At 50.3% G+C, this 12235-nt stretch overlaps 1 pseudogene; it reads right to left on the bottom strand.

Annotated features, from left to right (window-relative positions):
- LOC144127325 (acetylcholinesterase-like) overlaps positions 1-12235 on the bottom strand; it is a 64676-nt pseudogene that overhangs the window by 48614 nt on the left and 3827 nt on the right.

Raw genomic sequence — 12235 nt, 5'->3', positions numbered from 1 at the left:
ATTGCGCCATAAACTATAAATACCCGCAGCAATTCACAGGCGAGCTAAACGGCCGCTGGGGAAGCGGCCTCGGGAGACTTAGCTCGAAATGCCCTGCCCACGGAATCCCGCATGAACCGCGCGCCAAAATACACGCGCTACCACGCAGGTGACTGTAGCGTGGCGATTAGATTCCGGAAGCGGGCAACTCGGACAGGTACTCGAACATAAAACACCCCACCGCTCTAGCCGATCAAAAGTAGGCAGCACTTCCCAACCAAGTTTCCAAAAAAAGTCACACAAATGCTTTGGGAGAGGCGTCGACGCTATGCGCGCCCATTGAACGCGGCGCATCGGTAAGCGGCTAGCCACTGGCATAACAGGCAACAACGGCGAGCCCATAATGTCCACCACACGGTCTGCAACGATGTTAATATCAGGTGCTACGGCGCTTACATATCTGAAAAAGGCACTGACGTAGCATAAAAAGCGGTAGGCTGCTCTGATTGCGGTCCATGAGGAAAAGGGTTTGAGGGATTCAAAAAGCGCAAAGAAGGGCCCAAAAAGTACCGCACTGGGGTTCGCACCGGAGACGCGTCCCCCAGCAAGGTACGCAAAATGCACTTCAAAGCTAACAACGAGGACGTTATGGAAAAAGTTCGAAAGGCAAAACCACGTCTCTCCCGTAGTTTTACAAGAACGGCACGAGCCACAAGCTCGGTTCCGCCTGACCAAAAAAAAAAACTAGTCTGCACCCGCCTTATGACGCCCAGGGGTGGTTTAACAATGTGGCAAAGGTACCAGAAGGCACCCAGCACGACCGACTGAACCAGGTAGCGCCTCTCAAGTAGAGGCAGGTCAAGTGTCTGCGCCCTCCGCACACGACCACATACCACATACAAGACCACATACCATCCCATATTCCAGCACAGTCGTAAGTCACGCCTAAAATGCGCATATGCGCACACCACTGCAAATGTTTTGCACATGTAATACGTCTCTGAGGAGACCCCACAAAAAGTAATGACTCTTCGAATAATTAAGAGCAGCCCCCGACAAGGAGGCGTACCCACGAAAAACGTTTAAAGCTTCGAGCAGGCTGCGTTCATCAGGTAAGTAGAGTGTGATGTCATCTGTATAAGCAGTGACGCGTACTGCCTCACTGCTTGGCAACGCCAGACCTATAATAAGAAAGTGGTGATTGACTGCCAGGAGGAAAGGCTCTAATGCTAAGACAAACAAAACGAGGGAGAGCGGACAACCTTGATGGACGCCGCGGCCAACATCAAATGCGGTACTTTCCCAGCCATCGAGGAACAGTGCTTGAAATGTATCTGTACATCTCTTTAATGAGAAGCACGAAAGAAGGTGGGAAACCAGAAGCATCTAGTATACCGTAAATACGCTCTAAAAAGTCGAACGCCTTCTCTTGATCGAGAGAAACAAGAAGACCCTGTGCGCGCCGCTGTATAGTATACTCTAGAATATCTCGCGTTACTGAAGATAAACTATGTATTTCACGACCCGGGATGGAGCAAACCTGGTCGCAGGAAATGAGAGACGGGAGAAGAGACCACAGACGGTGAACGAGTAATTTTGCTAACACTCTATAATCTGAATTTAGTAAGGTGATAGGGCGCCAATCTGCCGGAGATGTGGAGAAAGGAGACGTTTTAGGAATCAGGACAATGCGGTCCCCAATAAATGAATCGGGAAAGACATGCCGAGTGAAACAGAGTTTTAACACGCTTGAAAATGGGGCCTACGATATGCCAGAATTGTCAATAGAACTCCACAGGAAGACCATCCTGCCCAGGCGCTGAGCCTCGTTTTATAGAATCTAACGCCCCCTTGATTTCACCTGGTGCTGGCGGAGCCATAAGGTCATCATGAAGTTCAGCGGCAACCTGCGGCAAGCCTTCAAAAAATGGATGTGCGGAAACGTCATCGCTATCAACCAGAAGGGGCGACTGCCTAATATCACGGAAATGGACGAAAAACGCATTGAAATTCCTGCCAACTGGATGGGCCACAGCCCTGGCGGAAGATGTAAAAGCAGGGGTACCTTTAGGGTACAACAGCTCCTGGCGTGCAAACCAAAGAACCTCAGGATGAGCAGTTGGACTGCGTCGACAACGCCATGCCGCCGCTGTCAAAGAGGATGACCGTAAAAGACGCTGGAGAGGTTCCGAAATTTCCTCTTTCCATGCGCGCATAAGCGCCGATGGCGACGGGGTGCTCTGAGCTATCAGGTTATTACACAAACGTTTTAATAAAAATGGCCGAGTTTAGCATTGGTGACCATGAAATATTGTGCGGAAGCAGGTTTTTGCTGTTGGTCACCAACATCAACTACCTGAATTCGCGTTTCCTTTCTTTTCGTGACTTGCCAAATGATGGAAGTTGATGGAGCCGATGACATGATATGCACTGCGCGAGACTGCGTTGCTGTTTCACACGACACGTGGTGGGCTGCGGCGGTAGCATTAAATGTGTTCAATGCTACACAGGGATGTTCTCCGAACGACTCTAAAGAGACTTTTAAATTTGTACACTGTACATTACCTTGTGGCCACACAACCTATCACATGTTTTTCTTCATTGGACATCATAGCCTATGAAAAAAGTGCGTGTCAGACCGCCACGCTAAACCTCTTATTGCACCCAGAAGCCATTTTAGCCGAATGATGCTCAAATTCCGGGACATTTATGATGAAAGTGGCTTTCTACCAGACTGGTTTCCGCTGTTGCTACGGTGTCTATCGTTGCCACCCTATTGTGTTGTCTTCTGTCAAGCTAATTCAGTGCAGCTATGATCTGAGTGCTTTGTAAAGAATCTGTAGCCTTTTCTGTACATACATAACGTCGTGTAGTGAATACCATTTTAGAAAAAAATGGATTTAACACTTAAACACCGCATTAAAGGTATGACGCGATAGCCAAATGGGTGAATTCCCATGTCTGCAGCAAGTCGTTCTCTACACTTTGATCTTAGCAGTGGCCTAGTCGTTTGGGCATCCGCCTCGCATGCGGGAGGTGCAGGTTCGATCCTCCGTGCCGCCGCGTACCCACCAGTGATACAGTGGGCACAAGCTTCCTCCTGCCTGGTGCTCGGCTCTTTTAGGGTGAAACCCTTATTATATGGGTCCTTGACTCCACCTTGTGCAATGAAAACTACCTTTTGCCATGGCGCTCTTTGGCGGCATATGCCTTTCCGCCATAAAAGTGCATCATCTTCAGGTCAGTCTCTACATTCATAGATTGGTGACAGTCCTCAAGCCCCACCTGGCGCAGTGGTGCGGCGGTTAAGCGGTGCGCCACTGCCCTGCGATGGCAGGTGCTCCCAGCGGTTGACCTTGTGCCGGTCAGGTTGCTCTGCCCGAGAAACCAATCAATAACTTAACTCTGTGGCTGTGCGTGATGTAAGGTCGGAAGCATGACGCACGTCTACCCTACACTCCTGCCAACGCCCGTACCTCCACCTCCATCCCGTTTGAGACGTTCCAAATGAGTCGCTCGTATGGAACTATGGGAAAATGGAGTGCATAAGATGTGGCAAAATCTATCGAAATCTATATCTTGTCTGTGTGGTTTCCATATGCATTCAAAGTAATTTCCATCTGATTACCATAGACTGTATATTACGTCATATGGAATCCGTAAGCGGGCCGATGTGATGTCTCAGTGGTTATGCCGCTCGGCTGCGGACACGAAAGACACTTTTCCGATCGCGGCCGCGGCGGTCGAATTCCAATGGAGGTGCAATTCTAGAGGCATGTGTACTGTGCGACGTCAGAACATTTATATAACCCCAGGTGGTCGAAATTATTCTGAAGCCCTTCACAACGACGTCCCTCATTGCCTGAGTCGCTTTGGGACGTTAAACCACCACAAAACCATAAATCAGTCTATCAGTTTCCAAACGTCCTCACATACAGTCCGTACCGACTCTAAATGTCCATACTTAATCCATAAAAAACGTAAGGAATTATGTAACTCATCATATGGAATCTTTGATGGAGGAATGCTCATCAAGGGATGTTCATGGTCATGGAGAGTTCCATGACCGGTAACATCTGCCGGCTACTCCAACGCTTCCTGAAAAAAAAATCATTCACCAGAGCTTACCAGTTAGGCTAATGCGAGTGCAGCAGCATACACAACAAACATCTCACATCCATACCCTCATTTACCAAGCACTCCGACCGGAATCAGCGTTTCTCACAACTCCAGTTGTGGCTGAAATTCTCATGATCACAAAGGTTAACGTCCAACGAATCCTTTTTGTAATTTTCATTATTATGCGGAAACTAAGCCGCACACAGTCATTCGATGTCCAATATCAAGAGGATGGGGTCGGACGGGTCCAGTTATGCCGAATACTCTGCAGAACTCGCAGTAGATTGCTCGATGAGCGCAACCGACGGCTTCATTAACGCCAACACGAGGAGTTTTTTTTTTTTTATTCGAGAAGTGTGCCATGAGGCATAAGTTGAAAAAGGAAAGGGGCGGAAGGAATGCACGGGATTGAAAGTTAAAAAAAGGAGTGAAGAACCGTTGCGCTGAGGTAGTCGCAGAGGTTGTTAATGAAACGGTTGTCCATTGTCCACTTCACGAAGTCACTTTCGCGGTTCCACCGCAGGCCCACCTCCCTGAGGAGCCGTTTTCTGATAGCAGCCGTCGCTGGGCACGTCCACAACAAGTGCCGCACATCACATATGTCCGGTGCAGCGCCAGAGTGAGGGCACCTGTCAGGTAGTGGCAGATCTTTGGCACGCCACCGGGGACGGACAGATGGTGTCAGAGCTGCCCCTGCCCGAATCCGGCGCACGGATGCCTCCTCCTGCCGAGTACGACTACAGGGGAGAGGGTGCGAACACGGAGGAATTAGAGCGCGTATTCGCTGGCGCAGAACTTCGGAATCGGAAACGTGGGACAGGAACGGATCTGGGGGAAGAGGGGAAGGTGGCGGATCGTCTAATGTATGAAGATGAGTCATAGCATCCGCTTGAATGTTATGTGGATCCTGGGCATGGCCGCGAATCCAGTGTATGCGCACAGGACATGGATACTTTGCGCAGAGCACATGAATAGATTGTGAAATCTGGAACGTTCGTCGAACAGCCTTCAGCTGTTTAAGGGCGGCGCGGGAGTCGGTGTAAATCTGAACTGTATTGAATGTTGGAACGAGCGGAAGGTAAGCAATGGCATTGTAAATGGCTTGAAGTTCCAATGCCAGGGGAGTGCACGTATCCGCAGTATACGTCGCGCGAGAGTTGAGATGCGGATGAGATGGACTATACACAGCAGTAACTCCCCTCTCTGCAGAATGAGATGCATCCGTGTATAATATGCACCCTTGAGGCAGATACGCTGCTGATACCGACGGGGAAACAGTGGGGCGATTGTCAGTGAGCTGGCAATAGGACCACGGTGGAAGTGTCTTTAAACGGTGAAGTTTGAGACTGTTTTCGAGCTCTATTTGCCACCCGTTGGTCGATGATTTCACTGAGTGTATTAAGTTGGGCGAACTCCTGTAGCACAGGTATGGGTGTTAAACGAGGCAGATATGTTATGACGCGTATAGCCTCACGATTGATAGCTTCTAGGGTGTCCCACTGTCTGCGGGTGAGACGTTGAAATTGAGCCTGATATACTATCCGTGGCTGAAGGATAGAGCGCACAAGCTGGCGGGCCGTATGAGCACGTGCGCCACCAGAGCGCATAGCTATGCGACGAATCAGACCTAGAGTAGCGTGAGCCGATTTACGGGTGGCTGTCAGCCACGGGGTGCCAGTTCCAGATGTATGGAGGAGAAGACCAAGAATACGAACAGTTTCTACCTGAGGAATCAGAGAAATATGTACTGTGAAATTTAAAGGGGGAGGTTTCCTTAAGGCGGCTTTATTTCCAATTCGAATGAAACATGATTTAGTAGGAGATAGTGTTAGACCCAGAGGTGGGAGGCGAGATGTCAATACATCCAGCGCGTGTTGAAGGACCGACTGATGAATAGACGCATCTGGATGACAGCACCACCAACACGAGGAGTTCCCGGGTGGGTTTCGTGCGACGAGTCCAGGCGGAGTTGTGCCACGTTCCATTTTCAGGAAGGTTGGGGCCCCTACGTAGAATAGAGCAAGATCAACACCGTCGACAGAACAGCTGCTTTTTTTTGTTCACAGCAGGACGGCGAAATTTCTCATTTTCTATCCCAACCTGCCCCTATCCTACTTAAAAGCCATCCTTCGTCATGCAATATTCCTCCCTCATCTTTCCATCTACTTCTGTACGCTCCGCTTCATTTCCCCCTCTCTCCTTGTCACCAAATAAGTTAAGCATGTCCGTATTCTCTCGTCTCACCAAGGTCCAAGCCAACTCAAACAAGTTCAGGCTCTTTACATGCTTTAAAATAACGCACGAACCACGCTTGACGTTCTAGCACCCTACTTCCATCTTTACTCCCCAATCCCCACCCCTACGCAGAGTAGCATATCAGAGAATATTCACGCAAGCTAAAATATGCCTTTTATTAAACAGCTCACTCTCTTTTTCTTTTCACATGACGATGTCACCGCTGAGCTCATAGTGCAGTTGCGCAGTGCCCCGTAAGAAGTTTACATTGAGTTGCAGCATAGCAGTTTACGATTAGCAACAGAAACCAAGTACAGCAACTGCGCAGATTTTACCGTGGCTTTAGAGCTGAAAACACATTGTGCCGGTTTGCAGCATAGTTGCACTACACATATAAAGCACTGAGCCCCAGCCAACCAGCCACATCAGTTACTAATGTCAAGTGCCAGTCACCAATTCGTGTATATCGATAAATTTTGTTGCTGCTAGTCTCAGTCTGCATATTCATAAGTTTTAGCAACTGGACGAGCACAAAAGAAGCAATGATCACAGCGGGCAGCCGTTCGAGTTTCGTGTTCTGTACATGTGAAGAGTGAGTAATAAGTTAATTGTCCACTTAGTTGTTTTTGCTTCCTTCAACGGACAAGAAAGTGATATATGGGTTAGCTGATAATTAAATGATGAAAGAAAGGGTGAAGGGCTGCGCCGTTTTAGTGTTATGGTGTGGCTGCAGCTGAGATGAGCAGTTGGATAGCGGATGTTGGCCTTAATAACGCCTCGACAGCTGTGAGGCCGTGGACACTCCCAGTCCTGCTCCACCCAGCACATAGTTTTGACGTCAGAGGTCGGCTCGGTGAAGATGCATATAAAGGACAAATCTTGCCTAATATGCCCTATCAAACTCATTAATTTCTTTTCGCCCCACTCCACAGACACTTTTTCTCAAACTACGATGTCTAAAGTGCATATATATTTATGGAGTAAATATTTCGTTAACTATTATTTTCATCCGTCAACGTAACCCTGTGGGCTATGGAAAAGGCCATAGAAGAGGGCTCTGAATTACGTAGGTCACTTGCAGGCTTCTTTACGTGCCACAGATATTTCACTGCATGGGGGATCCGGCATTTCGCCCCGATTCAAATGTCGCTGCTAAGACCAGTCTCGAACCCGCGACGCCTGAATCAGCAGCTGAATGCTACATCCCTTGCGCCACCGCAGCGGCTCATAGTGACGTACTAACGGCATACAGTTGAGAGCTATTAATATGCTTCTACGTGAGAAAAAAGCGCAAAACACTTATTTCCAAGCTTTCTGCTGTTCGGAAGAACATGGCGGTGCACCGATGAATACTGAAGAAAATTGATAAACCTTATACACCGAATGCCAGCAGGAAGACCTGCAAATTTCATCTTCACAATGAGGCACTTACAATGCAATTGTTCACATCGTCCGTATAAAAGGAAATTATCGCAAGCTTCGTCAGATCAATTCACCGCTCCCGCAAAGCCTTAGGGCGCCTCGAAAAAATACAGCGCAAAGAGCGAAATAACACAGACAAAACGAGCGATTTGACACACGTGAATGCTTCCTATGACCGTTCGTTGCGTCAAGCTATTTCGAAGACTAAGGAACTGACCTTCTGCAGTAGAGCAGTGCCACGTGCCACTAACCATAGGTAAATCCTTCGGGCACCGTGTTTTTCAAACACAACCGCACATCGAGAGGTTGCAGCCCCCCCCCCCCCCCCCTAAGCGGCAAGAACGTGGCAATTAATGCTACGATTATGGACGTTAACACCGTTAGATAGACCACTGCAGAGCAGTTTTTTTTTAACTGAAAGTCAAAGGCATCGTAATGATGCAAGTCGTCTCTGCATCTGTGGTACCATTTAGCTCAACTCCTTAGGTTCATGTGATCCTGTGTCTCAAGTCAATTGAATGCACTGAATGCATTTTCAAAATATGCCTTTCATAACAAAGGTGGGGATCTTAAACTCCCAGATCAGGAAGTCTCTGTGGCACCGTCAGTGTAGGCTTATACAGGTCGAAACTGGTGAAACTTGACCCAGGTCCGAGAGGTGGTGGTCGGTACCTTTTGTGTGCTGAAGGCAGCTCTGCTGTTAGCCAGTATTTCAAGGCTTCTAGCTTTCAAATGGAAAACACAATTAAATTTATTGAGAGAGAGAGAAAAACTTTTTGTTGGAGAGGAAGTCGGGGCACGCCCCTGGGTCTCCGCACGACCCCACTGCACTCAAGTGTTTATGTCCCTAAGGTCTATAACACTGGCAGCCCGGCCGGTGGCGATTGTCTGCACGGCCGGGTCCTCCGAGCGCAGCAGGGTCTCCCAGTCCTCCCAGGTCTTGAGGTCCTCTAGGCCGTGCGGGGGAGGGTCCGCCGGGCAGAGGGAAAGGATGTGGAGGGAAGAGGCGAATGGTTCTGGGCACAAGGTGCAGGCAGGAGTGGGGAAGGAGGGGTGATAGTGGGCTAGGGTCAGGGGTGAGGGTAGCGTGTGTGTCTGTAGTTTGCGCCAGAGTGTTGCGTGTTTGTTATCTAGGGAGGGGTGGGGCGGGGGGTAGAACTGGTGCGAGGCTCTGTAGGCCTGCGTCATCTCGCTGAACGAGTGCATTCGCTCCCTCGCGAATCCCCGATCCGAGGCCACCTGAACCCGGCTTAAATAACCTCGGGCTAAAAGGTTGGCGGCCTCGCTTCCGGGATTCCCGGAGTGCGCAGGCACCCACATAAGCTCTACATGGCGTGGGGGGGTGCATCGGGCGAGCCCAGTATGCCAAAAGCAGGGACGTGGACTCGGCCTCGTGCAAAATTTAGAATTGCAGTTTTAGAGTCTGTTAAAATGTACTGGGCTTCCGAGCGGGTGATGGCAATTGCGATGGCGGCTTCTCTGCAGCCTCTGGGCTGGTGTCAGGGGGGAGAGGTAGTGTGAGGAGGGCGGATGAAGAGCAGTCCACCACGGCCGCGGTTGCTTCGTCACCCGTGCAGGCGGCGTCCACCCATACGGCGTTCGGCTCGGAGCCGTACACTCGGTGGAATGCCTTCGCACAGGCTCTGCGGCGCGCTCATGGTGGGAGGGGCGCATAATTTTTGGCAGTGGCTTGATGGCCAGCTCTCGGTGAAGGGATCGAGGAATGGGGAGGAGGGTTGGGTCGTTGGCCGGTATTCTGATTCCGAGGGAGTCCAGGATATACCGGCCTGTGGAGGTTTGTGTAACCCTTATGTATTTGGCCTGTCGATGGGTCTCCACCAGTTCCCCGATCGTGTTGCGGAGGTCCAGACCTAGTAATCTGTCTGTGGGGGTGTTGAGGGGAAGATGAAGTGCGACTTTGAATGCCTTGCAGATCAAGGCATCCAAAGTATTTATGTCATGTTTCGATAGTTCTAGGTATGGAGTAGTGTAGAGCACACGGCTGAGGACAAAGGCATGAATGAGGCGACAGAGGTCGCGCTCCTTCATGCCTCTATGATGGCCCGAGACTCTGCGGATAAGATGCGATATCGCGCCTGCAACCTGCTTGAGTTTCTTGAGGGTGGTGGTGTTTTTGCCATCGTTCTGGATATGCAGGCCCAATACACGCAGGGTGTCAACCTCCGGTACCGGGTCCCCATTGAGTTCGATGGCAATGGGGGAGCGGAGAGCGTTGGTTCTTAGGCCGGATGAGGAGCAGTTCGGACTTCTCTGGGGAACAAGACAGTCCGATGTTGTGTGCATCAGTTTTTGTGAGGGTGGCTGCTTCCTGTAAGGTGTTCTCTATGTCGCCGTCACTGCCGTGGGTGGTCCACAGTGTGATGTCATCGGCATAAAGAGTGTGCTTAAGGTGGGGAATAGTTGCCAATTTTCGGGCGAGGGGGATAAGGGTGATGTTAAAGAGGAAGCGGGAGAGGACGGACCCTTGAGGGGTTCCGATACTCTGAAGCGTGTAGGAGGGGGAAGAGAGGTCCAAAATGTATCTAAGCCATGCGGTCAGTGAGGAATGCTTGAATATATGCGTACATGCGCGCACCCACATTCAATGGAGATAGGTCAGTCATAATCGCCTGATGTTCGATGCGATCAACAGCTTTGGAGAGATCCAAAGCTAAGACTGCCTTTGTGTGACCAGGCAGAAGCGGGTCGAAAATGTCATGTGTGAGTTGCAGCATGGCGCCCTGTGCGGACAGATGGGGGCAGAATCCCACCATGCTATGCGGGTATAGATTGTTGTCCGCCATGTCCGTTGTGACTCTTGCTAACACAACATGCTCGAAGAGCTTTCCGAGGCATGAGGTTAGCGAAATCGGGCGAAGGTTTTGAAGTGTAAGTGTTTTGTTGGGTTAGGGTATGAATATTACCTTCGCGTGGCGCCAGGACTGCGGGAGGATACCCTCCCTCCAGCACTGGTTGAAGTATTGCGTAATTTTGGTGATCCATTGGTCGTCCAGATTACGGAGCATGGAGTTTGTGATTTGGTCAGCACCAGGTGCGGAGTTGGTTCGGAGAGTAAGGAGGGCCGCTCTGACTTCCGTTTCAGTGATGTCTGTGTCGAGTGTTGGATTGGCTGTTCCTGTGTAGGTGGGTAGAGGTGTGGGGGCATCCGGAGAGGTGTATGTGTTCTGAAGTGTGTTTATGAGGGCCTATGAAGCGTCAATATATTGATGTGTGAGGCGTGTCACGTGGTGTTGTGTTGATGATTTGGTGTTTCTGGGGTCGATGAGGTGTCGGAGGAGTTGCCATGCGCGTTTGCTGGACAGGTTTCCGGCGATGCCGTCACATATCTGTCCCCAGTTGGATTGGCAGAGCTCCTCCGAGTGTTATTGGATTTGTGTCTGCAGCGCTGCCAGCCGCTTTTTAAGTGTCTTGTTATATTTACTGCTTTTCCAGCGTTCCAGGAGGCTGTGATAAGCCTCCCAGAGGTGGGCTAGGTGTGTGTCCAGGGTAGGGGTTTCGGTGGTCGTTTCAATGTGTTGCGTGTTGTGGTGAACGTCATGCTTGAATGATTGCACCCAGGCGTGGAACTCTGTGTTAGGAGTGTCTGGGTGGGCGCTGCGTGCAGCGCGAAGTGCGTCCCAGTTAACCAGTTTATGTGTTGTATAGGAGTGACGGGGTGGTTTGTACGGGATAGTGATTTGTATAATGTAATGATCACTGCCCAATGTATGTTCAGTTCTGTTCCAGGTAACACCGCAGATGTAGCGGCTCAGCGTCAGGTCCGGACTGGTGTCCATGCTGACACTGTTGCCGATCCGCGTGGGCAATTGAAACGTGTTGTGAATAGTGAGCTGGAGGTTTTGCAGGAGCAGCCACAGCCTGCGACCTCGATGTGTCGTGGTTGTGTATCCCTACTCAGTATGCTGACTGTTGAAGTCGCCATTAATTAGTAGAGGATGTTTCCCTGCTAGGTGGTGTAGCTCTCGCAGAAGTGATTCTAACGAGGCCATCGGCTGGGACGGGGGGTGGTATATATTTGTTATAAAGATTGAAGGAAGTGTATGTGTGTTATGTATAAGTTCAGTGATCACGCAGGGTGTCTCAGACGTGATGTGATGAGTTTTATAGGTGAGGCTAAGGTGGATGAGTGCGGACGCCCTGGGTTTGCTAGTGGTGTCTGAGTGTGTAGATGTGTAGTTGGGGAGGGTTGCCCGCTGTGCAGTCTCCTGGAGCAGTAATATATGGGGAGTGGGCGTGAAGGTGGGAAGAAGTTGCAGAGGTGCGCGCTTGGCCCGGAAACCGCGGCAGTTCCAAGTTAAAATAGGGAGAGAATTAGTGTTCCGCCCCACCATATTGGAGAGTCGGGGTTTGAGGTGGTGAGTGAGACGGGTGTCAATTGGTATGTGTTCAGCAATGGGGGTTTGTACTTGCGGATGTAAGGGGGAGGAGTGGAGGTGGTCTGAATTTGGGTGAAGCGATG

The sequence above is a fragment of the Amblyomma americanum genome, chromosome 1, assembly GCF_052857255.1.
Source record: "Amblyomma americanum isolate KBUSLIRL-KWMA chromosome 1, ASM5285725v1, whole genome shotgun sequence".
NCBI lineage: Eukaryota > Metazoa > Arthropoda > Arachnida > Ixodida > Ixodidae > Amblyomma > Amblyomma americanum.
This window is presented reverse-complemented; position numbering and strand designations above follow the sequence as displayed.